Source organism: Mus musculus, chromosome 10 (assembly GCF_000001635.26).
Source record: "Mus musculus strain C57BL/6J chromosome 10, GRCm38.p6 C57BL/6J".
Classification (NCBI taxonomy): Eukaryota; Metazoa; Chordata; class Mammalia; order Rodentia; family Muridae; genus Mus; species Mus musculus.
Window position 1 is genome coordinate 22333657 of NC_000076.6, and position 14021 is coordinate 22347677.

The following is a 14021-nucleotide window of genomic DNA, read 5'->3' on the forward strand; positions in this document are numbered from 1 at the left end:
GGGAAAAGCCTCAATGATATGGGCACAGGGGGGAAATTCCTAAACAGAACAATGGCTTGTGCTGTAAGATCAACAATTGACAAATGGGACCTCATAAAATTGCAAAGATTCTGTAAGGCAAAAGACACTGTCAATAAGAGAAAAAGGCCACCAACAGATTGGGAAAGTATTTTTACCAATCCTTAATCTGATAGGGGACTAATATCCAATATATACAAAGAGCTCAAGAAGCTGGACTCCAGAAATATAAATAACACCATTTAAAAAATGGGGCCCAGAGCTAAACAAAGAATTCTCAACTGAGGAATACCAAATGGCTGAGAAGCCCCTGAATAAATGTTCAACATCCTTAACCATCAGGGAAATGCAAATCAAAACAACCTTGAGATTCCACCTCACACCAGTCAGAATGGGTAAGATCAAAAATTCAGGTGATAGCAGATGCTGGCGAGGATGTGGAAAAAGAGGAACACTCCTCCATTGCTGGTGGGATTGCACAATTGTACAACCACTCTGGAAGTCATTCTGGCAGTTCCTCAGAAAATTGGACATAGTACTACCAGCAGACACAGAAATACCTCTCCTGGGATATATCCAGAAGATGTTACAACTGGTAAGAAGAACACATGCTCCACTATGTTCACAGTAGCCTTATTTATAATAGCCAGAAGCTGGAAAGAACCCAGATGTCCCTCAACAGAGGAATGGATACAGAAAATGTGGTACATATACACAATGGAGTACTACACAGCTATTAAAAACAATGAATTTATGACATTCTTGGGCAAATGGATGTATCTGGAGGATATCATCCTTAGTGAGGTAACCCAATCACAAAAGAAGTCACTAGATATGCACTCACTGATAAGTGGATATTAGCCCAGAAACTTAGAATACCCAAGATACAATTTGCAAAACACAAGAAAATCATGAAGAAGGAAGGCCAATGTGTAGATACTACATACCTCCCTAGTACAGGGAACAAAATACCCATGAAAGGAGTTACAGAGAGAAAGTTTGGAGCTAAGACAAAAGGATGGACTATCCAGAGACTACCCCACCCAGGAATCCACCCCCTAATCAGCCACCAAACCCAGACAGTATTGCATATACCAACAAGATTTTGCTGAAGGGGCCCTGATATAGCTGCCTCATATGAGGCTATGCCAGTATCTGGCAAATACAGAAGTAGATGCTCACAGTCATCTATAGGATGGAATTCAGGGCCCCCAATGGGGGAGCTAGAGAAAGTACCCCAAGGAGCTGAAGGGGTCTGCAACCCTATAGGTGGAACAACAATATGAAATAACCAGTACCCTCAGAGTTCATGTCTCTAGCTGCATATGTAGCAGAAGATGTTCTAGCCGACCATCATTGGGATGAGAGGCCCTTGGTCTTGCAAACTTTATGTATCCCAGTACAGGGGAATGTCAAGGCCAAGAAATGGGAGTGGGTGGGTAGGGGAGCAGTGCGGGGAGAGGCTATAGGGACCTTTCCGGATAGCATTTGCAATGTAAATAAAGGAAATATCTAACTTTAAAAAGTCTAGATTTCTATAGAGATTGAACTTTTAAAGTTTCTGAATTGGTAGAAACATTGAGACTTTTTATATCTTTTATATTTTGTGATATTATATGAATGTGCCATGTTTGGGATAAATGAGAAAGATTCTGATTAAAAAGCGTTGTGTCAAAATACACAAATACATGTGTTGTGTTTGAGCGTCAGGATGACAAAGGTTCAGTTGTGATCGCTATTTTTATGTCAATGTGACAGAAGAGTTCCATCCTTAATTTTCTCTGTGGCATGGTGCTTTATGATAGCATAACCTACCCACATGAAAAGGGAACACACTGTAATGCAGAGAGCAAAACTCTGATCACCCAGAGGCCCTTGCATAAGGAGGTCTGTCCAGAAATCAAAGTGGCAGAGCCAAATGTCAGTTCATCACTTTCCCTCCCATGCTGAAGAATAACAAGAACTGTGAATTAGGGAAGTGAGAGAGAGGGTAAGCAGATCCTAACAGTATGCACAGGATTCTGGAAATGAGTCCCTCTCTCTCTTCAACACTAGAGTACCCAATTAAGAAATTCTTAATAAGTCTTATGGAGACTTTAAACCCTTACAAAGTCAGTTTTTGAAATAGGAAGCTCAATCAGTGTCAAATCCCTACAGGCCCTAAAAGCTCTCAAGTGAAGAGTCTTCCACTTAAGTACTTAAGTTTTGCACAGAAGTCTGAGAGTCAGTCCTCAGCTTATATCATGATACAATTTGATCCCTGCCAAGTTGAGTAGTTCTAGACTCCAACATGGAGACCACTGGATCTCCCTGCAAAGTCTCCTGAGATAGAAATGGTCACATGTCCATGGACTGCCCCTACAACCACTACATGCAGCAGAGGGAAAGGAGTAAGGCAAGAAGAGATTTTCCCAGCCAGGCCACCAAAGGTTTGCCTTATGGGTATGAGCCCAAAACTTGGGCAAACACATTTCCCAGACAAAAGATGTATATCACTCCATCCAAGAGTCAGGAAACATGGCATGGGATGGGAAGAAAGGATGTGAAAGCAACTCAGGGTTGAATGATGGGAAATGCTGTGCTCCAGCTATGAGCTCACCACTGCACTGCTGAACTCTCAGCAGCTCTGAGAAATTGCTTGATATCTCCGCAAGTGCAGGCCTGTAAAACACACACACACACACACACACACACACACACACACACACACACACACGTGAAAGCAGAGGAAGGAGGACCTTAAAGAAAGTCATCTAGAGAGGGTGGAATGGAGAATCTAATACAAGGGTTGATATGGGTGATTTGTATTTCATGGAGATATGAAACCAACTGTTTTGGTGACTTTCTCTTCAAAAGGCTACATGACACAGATCATCTACACATGGAAAGCACAGGCCAGTCTGTGTAAACATTAATGATCATCACTGCACTTGCTGTGAGATCTTGGTGAAGGCACTTAGTTGAGCATAGTGTCTAATATGGAAGTACCCAGAAGGAGCCTAATTCTATGACCTCTGTGAGACTCAGATCATGTACAACAAAAGCCTGTGTCCTGACGCCAAAAATGACTTAGAGTTGAGAGTGGGTGTAAAGTCTGAAAAGCGCTGTAGTAATCACTCCAATGTGTAAGAGAAGGTTTGGAACTCCCTGATTGTATTATCTGAGACCCAGTGGAAGGCCCTTCACTTGAGAGCTTTTAGGGCCTGTAGGGTTTTGACACTGATTGAGCTTGCTATTTGAAAAACTGACTTTGTAAGGGTTTAAAGTCTCCATGTGACTGTCACCTATATAAAACATGGAAGCCTATATAAACCATGGAAGAAGGAAGGTCTCTGCTTGCCTGCTCCTCTTCACCCTTGTTAGCATGTGCCTTTATTCACTGGTACTGGGATCTACTTCCTTGAAACTCTCACATAAACCAGTTGAGACATAAAGGCTCATAAACTGAACAATTTCTGGATTCTTGGACTCTCAGCACACAGGCATCAACATTGGATTAGCAAGCTATGTACTATATGTCTTTCTAATAAATCCAATATATATATATATTATATACATACACATATAAATTCATACACACATATATACTTATATATATGTAGATATGTGTTACCTCCTTCCAGCCTAGCAAGGCTGGATATAACCATCCACCTCTTAAGCGGAGCCACCTGCTGTGCTGCTCCTTTGATGTGCCACTACCTGCCTGAGGCCCAACCTGCCTGAGGCTGAACTGGTTCTCTTCCAAGAATTTTCCGGAGTCAACTGCGGTCTTTGGGTCTTCGCAAGTTCCCACTAGAAGGCTGACTTATCTACTTCAAAGGAACTTTGCATGGCCAGGGATGGGCCTTCCCTCTTCTTTATAAAGCATGTTTGCTGACATTAAAATTGAGCTTTGATCAGAATCTGATTTGACTTAGCTCCGTTCTTTCTTCCGTCCATCTAGTTCCTATCTTTCAGCTTGAGCCTGCCATCTCAGTGGTACCTGTTCCTCGTGAGCTGCTGGACGGCCTGCAACAGTTTGGCGCCAGAACAGGGACCTGAAGAATGGCAGAAGGACGCTGAGAGAATGCTGTCCGTGTGGAGCTCCATGGGAAAAGCAAACGGTCTTCATATTGGGCACCGGAGCAACGAACAGGTATATATGCTAGCACAAGCTTAAAATTTCATTTTTTTAAAGTGTTGCTGAGGGTGCAGTAGGATATGAACTAAGCTTGAATAGGCACTAACCCAATGCCTGTTCTGCTTTGGTCAGCAGCGTATTAATCGGAACTAGAAACTGGAATCAGGTGGTTGTCCGCAGCTTTTAGCAGCTGTTTCAGGCGGGAGAAGGTAGGGTTTAAAGTTATGGATCAGGCAGTTGTCCGTAGTTTTCAGGAGCTGTTTCAGGCCAGAGGAGTAAGGCTTGAAGTACAATTGGTAAGAAATTTTTTAGGTAGGATAGATAGCTGTTGCCCATGGTTCAAGGAAGAAGAAACAGTAGATTGCGGAACCTGGGAGAAAGTTGGTGAGGCCTTGAAAATCACTTAGGCTGACAATTTTACTTTAGGCCTCTGGGCGCTAGTAAATGATACTATAAAAGATGCCACTTCTCCAGGGTTAAATTGTACCCAGGCAGAGCTTGTAGAATCTCAGGAAGAGTGCCCATCAGAGAAGGATTTCCCAGAAAAGGGTCCTCTTAACTCAAAAATGGATAAATGTGAAAACTCTGATGATGAACTAATTTCTAACAAAAATCGCTCAGATAGAGGAGCTGCCCATTATTTTGATGAGAATTGGTTTCCTTGCGAGTCTCCTGCTCCACCTATGGTCCCCACCTCGGGAGGTGCTACTCATAGGGACACATGACTAAGCAAATTAGAGTTTGAAATTAGGCTTCAGAAGCTGACTAATGAACTTCAGGAGCTAAGAAAGATGTCAGAAGCAGGGAAGAGTAACTCTTCTGAAGTTCACCAGGTGCCGCTAGAAAGAGCTGTGAGTCAGGCTCGTGGGAGAAGACAGAATAGGTCTGATACGCTAGCCTTTCCTGTGGTCCAGGTAGTTGATCAGCAAGATACAAGGGCCAGACATTACCAGACCTTGGATTTCAAGTTGATAAAAGAGTTAAAAACGGCTGTTGTGCAATATGGCACTTCAGCCCCATTTACTCAACCATTACTGGATACAGTCGTGGAGTCACACTTAACTCCCTTAGATTGGAAGACTCTTTGTAAGGCTACCCTGTCAGGAGGAGATTTTTTTGCCTTGGGATTCTGAATGGCAAGACGCCAGTAAGAAAACTGCTGCTTTAAATGCTCAGGCTGGTAAATTAGACTGGGATAGCAACATGGTTTTAGGAGAGGGTCCATATGAGGGACAGACAAATCAGATTAATTTTCCTGTTGCAGTGTACACACAAATCGTGGCAGCTGCATGCCATGCCTGGGGACGGTTGCCAGTCAAAGGAGATATTGGTGGAAGTTTAGTTAGCATTCGGCAGAGTTCTGATGAGCCATATCAAAACTTTGTGGACAGGCTTTTGATTTCAGCTAGTAGAATCCTTGGAAATTCGGACATGTGAAGTCCTTTCGTTATGCAATTGACTTATGAGAATGCTAATGCATTGCGATTCAACCACATAAGGGACAGACAGATTTGGCGGGATATGTCCGTCTTTGCACAGACATCGGGCCGCCTTGTGCGATTTCGCAGGGGACCCAAGTACAAGCAATGTTCTCCAGGAAATGAGGGAATAATGCATGTTTTAAACGTGGAAGTTTGGATCATTTTAAAAGTAATTGTCTTAAGAACAAAGGTGCCGAGGATAGACAAGCAAGCCATGCCCCAGGAATTTGTCCCCGGTGCGGTAAGGGCTGCCACTGGGCAAGGGAGTGCAAGTCTAAACCAGGTGTTTTGAGCCGCCTGGTGCTGGGAAAGGAGGGAAGGGGTCAGCCCCAGACCCCGACTTACTCGAAGAAAACAGCTTATGGGGCTATAAATCTGCTGCCCAGCCAACAAGATCAGGTTTTGAGCTTGTCAGGTCAAACCCAGGAAATCCAAGACTGGACCTCTGTTCCACCATCCACGCAGTATTAACCCCAGAAATGGGAGTCCAAACACTGCCTACCGGAGTCTTTGGACCGCTACCTGTAGAAACCTGTGGCTTTCTTGTAGGACGAAGCAGTTCTATTGTAAAAGGCCTGCAGATTTATCCAGGTGTTATAAATAACGATTATGAGGGAGAAATTAAAATCATAGCTGATTCCCCTCATGGTGTTATAACTGTACCCGCTAATCAGAGAATTGCTCAACTTACTTTGATCCCTTTACGTCAGTCACTGTATAAATTCTTTAGAAATGAGAGAGGACAAAATAACTTTGACTCCTCTGGCGTAAATTGGGTGCAATCTATCACTAATCAGAGACTTAACCTTAAATTGACATTTGACAGAAAAAGCTTTGAAGGATTAATAGATACTGGGGCCCATGTAACGATTATAAGAGGGCAGGACTGGCCCTCAAACTGGCCCTTGACTGATTCCTTAACTCACCTTCAAGGAATTGGGTACACTAGTAACCTAAAACCTAGTTCCAAATTGCTAACCTGGAGAGATTGGGATGGAAAATGAGGAAAAATTCAGCCATATGTTATGTCAAATTTGCCTGTAACTCTGTGGGGAAGAGATCTGTTGTCACAGATGGGCGTTATTATGTACAGTTCTAAGGAGAGGGTGACTAAGCAGATATTCCGGCAGGGACCCCTGCCTGGTCATGGACTAAATAAGAAGGGACTGAGAATTAAGACTTTTGAGAATCCTAAACCTCACTCTAACACAAGAGGTTTAAAGTATTTTCAGTAGCGGCCACTATCTTGCCTGCATCCCACAGCCGAAAATATTCAATGGCTTAATGATATTCCAGTGTTGGTGGATCAGTGATCTTTACCTAGAGAAAAAATAGAGGCCACTTCTTTGCTAGTGCAGGAGCAGTTAGAAGTTGGACATTTGGTGGAGTCTCATTCTCCTTGGAATACACCAATTTTCATTATCAAGAAGAAATCGGGTAAATGGAGACTGTTACAAGATTTAAGAAAAGTTAATGAAACCATGGTACTTATGGGAACTTTACAACCGGGGCTTCCCTCCCCAGTAGCCATTCCTAAGGGATATTATAAAATTGTTATAGATTTGAAAGATTGTTTCTTTACCATCCCTTTGCATCCAAAGGATTGGGAAAGATTTGCTTTTAGTGTTCCTTCTATAAATTTCAAGGAACCCATGAAAAGATATCAATGGACAGTTCTCCCTCAGGGGATGGCTAATAGTCCCACCTTATGCCAAAAGTTTGTGGCACAAGTCATTCAGCCTGATAGACAACAATGACCAAATATTTACATCATTCATTTCACAGATGATGTTTTGATGGCGGGAAAGGACCCCCAGGATTTGCTTTTGTGTTACAAAGACTTACAAAAGGCCTTAGCTCATAAGAGATTCCAAATTACTTCTGAAAGATACAAACTCAGGATCCTTATAATTATTTGAGTTTTAGACTCACTGATCAAGCTGTTTTTCCCCAGAAGATTGTTATTCGTAGAGATAACTTAAGGACTTTAAATGATTTTCAAAAATTGTTAGGTGATATTAATTGGCTTCGACCCTATTTAAAGCTTACTACAGGGGAGTTGAAACCTTTATTTGATATTCTTAAAGGGAGTTCTGATCCCACTTCCCCTAGATCCCTAACCTCAGAAGGATTGCTGGCCTTACAGCTAGTGGAAAAAGCTATTGAAGAGCAATTTGTCACTTATATAGATTACTCCTTGCCATTGCATCTGTTAATTTATAATACGACTCATGTGCCTATGGGACTGCTATGGCAGAAATTCCCTATAATGTGGATACATTCAAGGATTTCTCCTAAACGTAATATCTTGCCATTATCATGAAGCAGTGACCCAGATGATTATCACTGGAAGAAAGCAGGCATTAACTTATTTCGGCAAAGAACCAGATATCATTGTTCATCCTTACAGTGTAAGTCAGGACACTTGGTTGAAACAGCATAGTACAGATTGGTTGCTTTCACAAATAGGGTTTAACGGAACTATAGACAACCACTACCCCCCAAGATAGATTGATACAATTTTTAAATGTACATGATGTGATATTTCCTGAAATGACTTCCTTACAGCCTTTATATAATGCTCTATTGATTTTTACTGATGGCTCCTCTAAAGGGCGAGCTGGATATCTTATTAATAATCAACAAGTTATCATAGAGACTCCTGGTCTTTTGGCTCAGTTAGCTGAATTAACAGCAGTACTAAAGGTCTTCAGTCTGTACATGAGGCTTTTAATATCTGTCACGGGACTCCGGTGGAGTCAGCTTGTCAGATGAAAGTCTGAAAGCTTTCTCATGAGGAAAGAGTTTCAAAGAAACTTACTCCCGGATCTTTGGCTATTCCCCTAATCCATAAAATTAATTTTCCAAATCCACATTAGTCTAGTGTATGGATCCACGTGCACTCTATATAGTATTACCTTATAGTAAATGCCTTTTAAGATTGTATTCTAACATAGCTAAAGCCTTTTTCCAGTGTTCTTAGATTCCAGATAGCAGCAAGGAGCTTAACCTATTCAGTAACTAATTAAGCCCTACCATAAAACATCTGTCATTTACTCAGCTGTCTGTAGATAGAGACTAAAAATCTCACTGAGATAGAAATCTTTTACTACAGGCTACATTCCATGTCAAGTATAAGTTGATATACTACCCTGATAAGGGGAAACTCTCCAGACAGGATAAGTTTTACTAGACCTAAGAATTTAGAGCTCTGTGATAACGCATTACTCTTAAGGCCTGTCAAGAGTTAACAACCCCCTGATGCTTTTAACCTTAAAGTGTGAAATTCTTGCCTGGCATTAGGCTGATCCTAGGCAGGGCTTGTTATCCCTAATGTAAACATTTAATTAGTCCCTGCAAATTCCTTTCTGCTGTAACTGGTGAATTTCAGTGTATCTTGTCTTTTTGTGATTTGTATCCTCTGATAATTTGTTGTAATATAAGTCTGAAGCTCAACCAGAACATTACATTCAGATCCAACACCATTCTCGCGTGTCTGGCTGTCTGTCACATCCTAAATCTTTCCCATCTACTCTAGAGACTCTTTCCTACGCAGGCACAGGGGACCAGAGGGCCTGCGGCAAATATCTTTACTGACAGTTTATATGTTGCACAATCCGTACCCTTATTGGAGATCTGCAGTACGTTTAACTTCAATACGCAGTCAGGATCTTTATTTTCAGATTTGCAAAACATCATTCTTGCCTAGAAAAATCCGTTTTATATTGGCCACATACGATCTCACTCTGGTCTTCCTAGACCTTTAGCTGAAGGCAATGGTTACATTGACAGAGCTCTAATAGGAGACGCCTTAATTTCGGATCCTGTTGCTTTGGCCAAATATGATCATGAAAGATTTCATCTCTCTAGCCATACCCTAAGGCTCCGACATAAGATCACTAAGGAGCAGGCGAGAATGGTTGTAAAACAATGTCCTAAATGTATTACATTATCTCCAGTGCCACATTTAGGAGTCAATCCTAGAGGTCTTATGCCTAATCATATTTGGCAAATGGATATAACCCATTATGCAGAATTTGGAAAACTAAAATATATACATGTTTGTATCGATACTTGTTCAGGATTTCTTTTTGCTTCTCTGCATACAGGAGAGGCTTCTAAAAAAGTAATTGGATGCGACCTCATCTTTGTCAGTGCACAAAATGGCTCCTTACAGCCTCCTGGTCACCCGGCTGCAGAAGGCCCTGGGTGTGGGGCAGTACCATGTGGCCTCTGTCCTGTGCCAAAGGGCCAAGGTGGCCATGAGCCATTTTGAGCCCAGTGAGTACATCCGATATGACCTGCTAGAGAAGAACATTAACATTGTCTGTAAACGGTTGAACCGGCCTCTTACTCTCTCAGAGAAGATTGTGTATGGACACCTGGATGACCCAGCCAATTGGGAGATCGAGCAGGGAAAGACATATCTGCGTTTATGGCCTGACCGGGTGGCCATGCAGGATGCCACAGGACAGATGGCTATGCTACAGTTCATTAGCAGTGGGCTGCCCAAGGTGGCTGTACCATCAACCATCCACTGTGATCATCTGATTGAGGCCCAGGTTGGGGGTGAGAAAGACCTGCGCAGGGCCAAGGACATAAACCAGGAAGTGTATAATTTCCTGGCAACTGCAGGTGCCAAGTATGGCGTGGGCTTCTGGACGCCTGGAACTGGGATCATTTACCAGATCATTCTAGAAAACTATGCATACCCTGGAGTTCTTCTGATTGGCACTGACTCGCACACCCCCAATGGTGGTGGCCTGGGAGGCATCTGCATTAGAGTAAGGGGTGCTGATGCTGTGGATGTTATGGCTGGGATCCCCTGGGAGCTGAAGTGTCCCAAGGTGATTGGTGTGAAGCTGACAGGCTCCCTCTCTAGTTGGACCTCACCCAAAGATGTGATCCTGAAACTGGCAGGTATCCTCACAGTGAAAGGTGGCACAGGTGCTATTGTGGAATACCATGGACCCGGTGTCGATTCCATCTCCTGCACTGGCATGGCAACTATCTGCAACATGGGTGCAGAAATTGGGGCCACTATATCAGTGTTCCCATACAACCACAGGATGAAAGGTACCTGAGCAAGACAGGCCGAACAGACATTGCCAACCTAGCAGAAGAATTCAAGGATCACTTAGTGCCTGATCCTGGCTGCCAGTATGACCAAGTGATTGAAATTAACTTCAATGAGCTAAAGCCACATATCAATGGGCCCTTTACCCCTGACTTGGCTCATCCAGTGGCAGATGTGGGGACTGTGGCAGAGAAGGAAGGCTGGCCTCTGGACATCTGAGTAGGTTTGATTGGCAGCTGCACCAATTCAATCTACGAGGACATGGGACGATCAGCAGCTGTGGCTAAGCAGGCATTGGTCCATGGACTCAAGTGCAAGCCCCAGTTCACCATCACCCCAGGCTCTGAGCAGATCCGTGCTGCTATTGAGCGGGATGGCTATGCACAGATCCTAAGGGATGTGGGTGGAATCGTTTTGGCCAATGCCTGTGGCTCTTGCATTGGCCAGTGGGACAGAAAAGACATCAAGAGGGGGGAGAAGAATACAATCGTCACCTTCTACAACAAGAACTTCATAGGCCGTAATGATGCAAACCCTGAGACCCATGCCTTTGTCACATCCCCAGAGATTGTCACAGCTCTGGCCATTGCGGGGAAGCCTGAAGTTCAATCCAGAAACTGACTTCTTGACAGGCAAGGATGGCAAGAAGTTCAAGTTGGAGGCTCCAGATGCAGACGAGCTTCCCCGATCGGACTTTGATCCAGGGCAGGACACATACCAGCACCCCCCTAAGGACAGCAGTGGGCAGCGGGTGGATGTGAGCCCTACCAGCCAGCACCTACAGCTCCTGGAGCCTTTTGACAAGTGGGACGGCAAAGACCTTGAGGACCTGCAAATCCTCATCAAGGTCAAAGGGAAGTGCACCACAGACCACATTTCTGCTGCCAGCCCCTGGCTCAAGTTCCGTGGTCATCTGGATAACATCTCTAACAACCTGCTCATCGGTGCCATCAACATCGAAAATGGTAAAGCCAACTCTGTACGAAATGCTGTCACCCAGGAGTTTGGCCCTGTACCTGACACTGCTCGCTACTACAAGAAACATGGCATCAGGTGGGTGGTGATTGGAGATGAGAACGATGGTGAGGGCTCAAGCTGGGAGCATGCAGCACTGGAGCCTCGCCATCTGGGGGTGGGGGGTGGGGGGGGTGGGCCATCATCACCAAGAGCTTCACCAGGATCCACAAAAACAATCTAAAGAAGCAGGGCTTGCTGCCCCTCACCTTCGCTGACCCCTCCAACTACAAGATTCATCCAGTGGACAAGCTGACTATTCAAGGCCTGAAGGACTTTGCCCCGGGAAAGCCTCTGAACTGCATCATCAAGCACCCCAATGGGACCCAGGAGACCATCCTCCTGAACCACACCTTCAACAAGACACAGATCGAGTGGTTCCGTGTAGGCAGTGCCCTCAACAGGATGAAGGAGCTGCAGCAGTGAGGAGCCAGGCTGGCTGTCCTGTTCCACTCTTGACCCTGCTGGGTGTCACTTTTGTCACAGGTCCATGTGCATCGTCAGAGCCTAATCTGGTCTGTGCAGCATGACCTCCTGCTCTAAGATGGTGACAAGACCTGCTTCCTGCCTAGCCTCAGCCCAGAGTGAACCACCAGGGAGGGCATTTAAGATGTTCCAGCCCCGCCTTCCTGTTCAGTTTGGTTTCTCTTTGAGCAACCCATGCAAGTGTGTTTATTTTTGATGACAGCACTCCCTCTACAGAAGTTTTTATTCTGCCTGATCATTTCACTGGTGGCTGAAGGATTTTAGAAAAACTTGTTCTTACAAGAAAAAAAAAAAAAAAAAAAAGATCCAAACCTAAACAAAACAAAACATAATTGATCATTGCCTACAAGCCTTTAATGCCATGGGATTGCTTAAACTTATTAAGACAGATAATAGGCCATCCTATTCTAGTAAAAATTTTGTTTCATTCTGTAAAGAATTTGGTATCAAACTTAAAACTGGAATTCCTTATAACCCCATGGGACAAGGAATAGTTGAACGTGCTCATCACACCTTTAAAAATTGGCTTTTTAAGACAAAACAGGGGCAGTTATATCGCCCAAGGTCACCAAAGGCACATCTTGCCTTTACTTTATTTGATATAAATTTTTTGCAGGCTGATATTAAAGGTCAGTCTGCAGCAGATCGTCACTGGCATCCAGTTACTTCTAATTCTTATACATTGGTAAAATGGAAGGACCCACTAACTAAGGAATGAAAGGGTCCAGATCCGGTTCTAATATGGGGAAGGGGCTCGGTTTGTGTTTTTTCACAAGAAGATGGAGCGCGGTGGCTGCCTGAGAGATTAATTTGTCAGTTGAACACAGATCCTGAATCTTCTTGTAAGTATCACTCTGAGGACTAAAATTCCTCTTTTGCATAGAATTCAGTTGGGAACTCAGGCTCCTGAAAAGCTGTTTTCTTGCTACTCTCAGCGCCAGCTCCCCCACAGGAGGCCGGAGACTGAGCTTTAGCTTTACAATGTGCTGCTGAATAAAGTACCTGGACTTTTCCAAAAGAAGCTTTGTGATGTTACTTTTCCCAGTCTAAGATTTTTGTCTTTCAAGCAGGTCAATCTACACCTTCAGCCGGACTGCAGTGGGCGTGCATCCCCGCCCCCTATAGCGTACAGGAGGCAGCTACTATTTTCATTTCAGCACGAATTGTGGCTTTAGGTCTGATTTGAGATTTAGGTTTACAAGAGGGCTAGAAAGGCAGAAATTTCATATATTAGAAGTGATTGGTTTTTATTCTGATAGACGGGCTTAGTCCCTTAGCTGGCCTCTGGTTTTCCACCCTTGCTGTTATTGCAAGGTCCCCTTAGTTCCTCAGGCTGTGGGAATAACAGAGATGAGGAGGGTGAGCTCCAGCTCCTAATATAGCCTAAGAGCCACAAATTGTGGTGTTACTAGTGACATATTCTTGTCTAGGCCTTGCTAAATCTGAGGTTGACAATTCTCCTTTAGGAGCTGCACAGTACTCAGAACTGTGCATACTGATTCGTGATCATACGAATACAGCACAGGTACTGCTTGGGTGCAGAAATTTAATGCAGGGGAAAGTCCAGCTTGACCATTTCTGGGTTGCCTGTGAGATACACCCGGTTTGGATGGAGGTTGGTATCTAGTTCCAGTTACAATCAAAAATATCTTTCTAAGACTCTGCCTCCCCTCCCCAAAAGATACCAAGAACCACAAGTGTGGGTCGTGACAGTACCCACGGGAGGAATCGGGTCAATATCCCCCCAAGCCATGGTTAAAGCCCACTCATCTACGGATGAGAAAATCATTTAATCACCTCAGTTGAGCGTGGCCTTATTAAACTT

General features: G+C 43.9%; 1 pseudogene; it reads left to right on the plus strand.

The window, feature by feature from the left end:
• Gm5421 (predicted gene 5421) lies at window positions 9754–12490 on the plus strand (annotated as a pseudogene).